Genomic DNA, 6464 nt, shown 5'->3' on the forward strand with positions numbered 1-6464 from the left:
AAGTCATTTAGAACATGCAACATTACCAACCAAATCAGTTTCTCAACCATTTTGGGCCCGCGCCCCCCAGCCTTTATCCAGGTCCCTCACCGCCTCCCATTCTTGTTCTTTGTCATTTTCTAGTTGTTAAATATTCCACAAAATGACCAGATAAAAGATGAACAACATGCCAGTTTAAACATTGATCTATTTGCAAAGCGACTGAGCTCTGCAACATTAAAACATGGATAGAACTGTAACTACATTAATCATAGCTCTTCTTCTCTTCAGTGTTTCTGTCGGTTTCTGGTGGTGCAGCTCTGTGCTGCCTTCAGGAGAATGGGACATCAGAGTATCATCCATAAAATTTCACCCACATGACATTTACTGTGCAAACCAGAGCTTTCAGTGGAAAAACAAAAGGTCCTTTTAATGTCATACAAATATGAGACAGAAACATGGATTATATCTTTATATAGACCTATCTATTGATTTATAGATTATTAGTTTTCTTGGACAGAAATTACAAAGAACAAATCTGGTTCTTAATCAAATCATGAGTCAAATTGAAAGTGTCATGGAGCCTCATGACATTAACACTGACATGAAAAATAATATTGAAGAAATAAATATATCAAATCTTATTAAAAACATAAATAAGTGATAAGTTATTTACTGTTATGGTCTGTAAGATATATTTATTCTCAGTATTAGATGTGGTCTCAACAAACCCATGGCATTTCAACAATATTATTTTACCTTTTATCTGGAAATAGTGTCTGTTTATTCTTTCCATACAGTCCTCTGTATTAAGTATTGCTCGAAAGGTCTTGCCATACAAGTTTATTTCTCTGTATTTACTTTAGTTTCTTAGTTTATTCTTGCATTTTCTTCTTCATTCATTTCCATTTAGTTTCCTTTGATTACTATTATCCTCTCTTGGTTTATTGCTATCCACTTTAGTTTATTTCCTGTTGCTAGATTTATTTTATCATTTATTGACGCTCACCATCAGTAATCTTCACTCATCACCTGCTGCACCTCCTAATCATCATATGTTTCACATCATGCGTTGATTTTTCACTGTTCAGCGTCAGATTCTCTGTTTTTATGCCAAAATTCACATCTAGTTCGTCACTCCGTTTTATGTCCCGCTTCTCCTGTTTCAGAGTTTTGCCCAATGTGCGCGTCGTTTTTTTTTTTACCCCCTAATGTGCAGGGCGTATCGATGGGGAAAAGGCAGACTGACATAAACCTTTTAAAACAACAGAAACAATTTCGGTATTCTGATTATTGAAATTTAAAAGTGCTGTGGTACCGTTGTTCTATCACCCCCGTTTCATACCGGACCACTTACAGCTCCGGTGTTAACGCTATAAAATGAACGCTCTCTATCGTGGTATCACCATGGAGGGATTTCTTTATTTAAATGGGTTCATTTTTCAGAGGGATACAAAGTTAGGGTATCGTGATTTTAGTAATTACATGTTTATAAGAGCGATTTTCTGTTGTCCTCCATGGAAGCGGGCAGCATCCAGACAGAAATAAAACACTTTTTAATATAAGTTGCTGCTTTGACATGATCACAGAACTGCCAAAACATATGTACAAAAATCCTCAATAAAACATAAAATATTTGAAAATCAGACACCAGACAAAGTTAATCACAGCACCGTCATCAGCCGGTGTAACGCTGACCTGATGCAGTGTAGCTACTAGTAGCAGGAGCGGAGCTACAAGCTACAAACACTGAATAGAAGAAGAGCTGCCATCGATACAATTGCAGCCAAGCATGATCTAATGTTACACGATACAGTTTTAGGAAGTTGCTCAAAGTCTAAACTGGTATTGTTGTGCATATAAGGTGTAAAGTTTACCTTCGACCAAACGCCCCCCAAAGAAATCCCAGCGCCCCCCTTTTGTAAAAATTTCCGCCAGCTTCCCGTCTTGTCCCCTTTCCTCTAGCCATGCCCAGCGCCACCTGTTTTTAATTCCTTTCTCAAGTAAACATGTTTCTTTACCAGGTGAGACAAACTCCATCTTCTTTCATATCGCATTTGATTTAACCGAACGCATGCACTTCTTTTCTACAAAACGTTTTACAGTCATTGGTAAAGAACACGGGAGCTATAGTTCTGATTGGCAGACATCTTTGTCTATTATCTACAGTTTAGTTGAGGCAGGCCGTTTGGTCCAATGCTTGCTTTGCTTGGAAGTCTTGCCCCAGACGGAGCTCTTTACGCCCAAGTTTCAAACGTCTGACTAAATAAATCTTCTTTATTTTAATTGTAAGTAGTTCTTTAAATGTCCTGTGAGATGATATACTTACCCATGTATCCATAACCGGAACTTTCAATATCCACCAAGTTATTTTGCAATTTACCGTGCACGAGTAAACGAATGAAACGAGTGCCCCCCAGATTAATTACACTCTCTGCAGCTGCAGCTGTGAAGTTGCCGTATTAACCCGATATGGGCTCTTTGCACCTATGGCGTTGACGTCACATCTCCAGGAGCTAATGTGGCTCACTTTTTCCCGGCTTTGAGTTACCATGACTGGTAGAAAAGACTTAAGTTGTATTTCAGATGCAAAAAAACAATACTATTAACATTGTTGTCTTCCTAATATAATGGGCTTTTAAGTTTTCATTAATTTCCAAGCGATCCTGAATTAAGAAGATGGCTTGTAAATATCTGTCGCTACCAGCTAACGCCGCACAGCAAAGTTTGCAGCCTTCACTTCACTCCGGATCAGCCTAAAACTACCGGGGATACGGATGGTAAATAAAGGAGCCTCCCTGAGTTATTTCCATGGAATCACTTCTATATTCAGCCTGAAAGAGCGAGTTTATGGGAACCAGAGAGCAGACCAGAGTCAGACAGCCGAGCAACTGATCCGCCTGTACTGCTGTAAACACCGTCCTATCTGAGCTCTGAACAAGAAACATGCAAAGGTAATAAAACGAAATAACACGGAGACATGAAGCAACACGGTGATATTTTTCTAAAAGCAGCAGCTTTGAACCTGAACAGCTGAACCAGATCTCTGACACCAGAGCTGCGCTACTGTTAAGCTATGAGGCTTGTTGAGCTCCGTCAGGCTTCGGAAGTAAAAAGTCCGAACCGTAACCTCCCCGTTAGTCTCTGACACTAACGACAATAAACACACATAATATACTTGAAAATAAGATAAATACATTGTCCATTAGAATGTTTAGATACTTAAATAGCACATTTTTACAAGAACAATGTCCGAGAATATTGCAAAACTCACCTTCGTGTCAGTGAATGTATAACGAGGCGAACATCTTAAAACCTTTCTCCAGCTGACTTGGCCAAGCACTGCAAGCACCTAATGTAAATGATATTTTTATTGGATCGGAAACAATCGAGCCGCTTTAACCCGAACGCGGAAGCTGAGGTGCAAAGAGCCCATTGGCTGGAAAGTGCAACGTCTCCCCTTTCAGAAGCCGTTGGAATTTTTCAGATAGCGCTACGTGTGGCGGAATTACGGTACTGCAAATTTAGACGTGTCGCCGCCGACACGTTCCGGTCTAGCCCGGAGACTACAGTTTGGTTGAGGCGGACCGTTTGGTCAAAAGCCGGAAATCCGGCCCCCGACCAGAGCTCTTTAAGCTCTGTCCTCACCTGAAAAACAGCATTTAAGTGAGCACACGGGAGACGCAGTCTGTGTGTTACTTATGAGAAACGGCAGAGCAACCCCGGCAGCTCAGAATCCCCATGCGCCACCTACCGGTGAAACACTGTTACTGCACCCATCGTCATTAACTCCAAAAACATTTAAAGAAATTGATGCCCTTTTATTTCCACTTTTGTGGGCACACATCAGTGGGCATCACACTTATATTATCCCTTTGTTTGTTGTATTTTAACAGGACACCATCAGTTCAGCTGAGATGTCACTGCATAAAAACACACAATCAATAAAATACTTCAATCTGTTTGTATCAATTTCTTTTGTCATTTAACACGTTTTAAGTGTTGTACAGCCAAGTACAAGTACATTACAGTTCTTTATGTTGTTTTCTATTTAGCTGTGTACAAATATAGTATCTGCACCTTTATTTTAATCATCCATGTCATTTAGCTCATTGTATTAAGATCAACGAAACTCTTTTACTATTTTCATCTTTAGTTTGACAACTTTATTTAGTAAAAACTAGAGATGTGCCGATCAGATTTTTTCCTTCCGATTCTGATCACCCATGAGGGTTAGATGATTATTTTTTCAGAGATTATCTGTCTCTGAAAAAAGCTACAGAATTTGTTAAAAACTGTGAGCTGTGCTAAAGTAAATAAAAGAGGGAAGTTCAAATACATGCTGAGACCGAAACTCCTTCCTGAATATGAAGATATATCACAGATTTCAAAAGAAAATAAAAACGGGAGACAGCGAATAATATAGGAAATAGTGCCCCTTTAACTTCCAGAATGCAATGGTCCCGTTTCCAAGTAAGGTATGAGACTGAGAGTGGTCAGCATAGGCATAACATATTATGTCTATGCTGACTTGTGACGGTTGGCATACCAGCTACAATGGTACATTCCCAGATAGCACAGAATGATTGAAACAACATTGAATCAATGTCAACCAGAAACATTGAATCAACGTTGAACGCCGACATTGAAAGTGGTCGGTGACTTGTATGTTGAATCAACGTTAGGGTTTCAACCATTACTGACATATCAATGTTGATTCAACCATCATCTGTATGTCAACTTACATGCCTATTTGTGTTGATATTACATTGAATCAGTTAGGAATCAATGGTGATTCAACCATCATCTGAACATGGATCTGCATGCAGATTTGTGTTGATTCCTAACTGATTCAACACTAATTTGACTGTGGATGTACATGCAGATTTGGGTTGATTTTATATTGAATGAAAGGTAAGGATTTATGTACATTTTAGGTCTGATAGGTCTACATCATAACATGCCACTAAAAGTTTCTTCACTGGTGTTAAACACACTATATTATTGGCAGATGATGGGTAAACGGTGTACAAAAGGTTAAAAATGACAACATGGGTTTGATATAACATTTTATTTAAGAAAAGAGGGACAGATCTTTAAACATATTTGATTCCTTTTTGACTGTCAAAACAACAGTATGTTGTCCACAGAAGAACAGAGTCCATGAGGTTAAGCTTTGTACTGTATGAAGTAGAAAAACAGTACAAGTTGTGGAAACCCCAGTTTGACTCTGGTTGGCGTCACTTTGATTCCTTGCGATGTCTTCCTCTCGTTCTGGTGCGTAATGAAGCCACTTGACAGTTTTGCTGCAGTCCTCAAGAGTCAGCTTTTGGTCAAACTGCAGAGCAACAGCTGAAAAAAATAAAAGTGAGGAAGGTGCCGATTAGAAAGATGATAAACATTTGAAAAGTTCTGAAAGACATTGAAAGATTAAACACTGTACTGGTTACAGGTCTGAGAACAAATACAAACCATATAGTTCCCCATGTACACTCACTGTTAAATTAATATCTTAATTAATCTTTCATTAATTAATATTTATCTTAATGTTTACATATACAACTACATTTACCCATTAAGTTGCAGTATAGTGTAGGATTTATGATATTGATATTAAATCAATATTTAAAATACAGGGCTGTTTATCAGAAAACCTAAAGATAAAACTCAGGGAGGATCAGGTTTATTTAACACACCAGAGACAAATAAATAGAACAAAAGGTGATTTATAGTGTAGTTGGAAAAATTATAATTAATACAGAATTAACTTCCATCAAATAGCTGGTTCAATCTTCCATCAACTACAAATATTTCCAAATAAGTTGATTAAATTCCTTAGAAAGTGTCTATATGTTGATAAAGATCCCACACAAGTAACAATAATCCAATTCAAATTAACCAGCTACCAATCCAAGGATCAACAGACTGAATCAGTCATTAGCAGGTTTAGTTCAGTGTTTCACCTGCCTTACATGTTTAAAGTGTTTCCCTTCTGCCTCACCTGGATTGAATCTGTGGATGATTAATAACCTTCTGCACTTCTTGATGGCTGCAGATGGTCATGCAATCATCTAACTCAGCTGTTCTGGTACAGAGGCACATCTAAGCACGTCCCTAAGCACATCATAATAAAAAGTTAAAAACAAGTGATTACTATCACAACAATTTAAAGCCCAACTGGAGCAGCCAGCCTTACACTTCCTTGTCCACCACATGCTCTCCCAGACCAAACAATAGTCCCCGCCCTATTTTAAAAACTCAAATCCCACAAAATCTCACAGGATTTCATACTTAGGCCTGGAGTGGTGGGTAGGATGAAAATAATACAAAAGGAGACATGACCTCAATTATTAAAAATATCCATTTTGCCCCAAAATAACCAGGATTACTATGGGCACAAAACAATGCCCTTATTTTTCAATAAACACATTTAAGATCAAAGTAATATTGAAAAACTTACCATAAAAGTGCTCAGAGGAGAATTC

Source organism: Poecilia mexicana, unplaced genomic scaffold (genome assembly GCF_051168715.1).
Source record: "Poecilia mexicana isolate PSO_F unplaced genomic scaffold, ASM5116871v1 scaffold_14, whole genome shotgun sequence".
Lineage (NCBI taxonomy): Eukaryota > Metazoa > Chordata > Actinopteri > Cyprinodontiformes > Poeciliidae > Poecilia > Poecilia mexicana.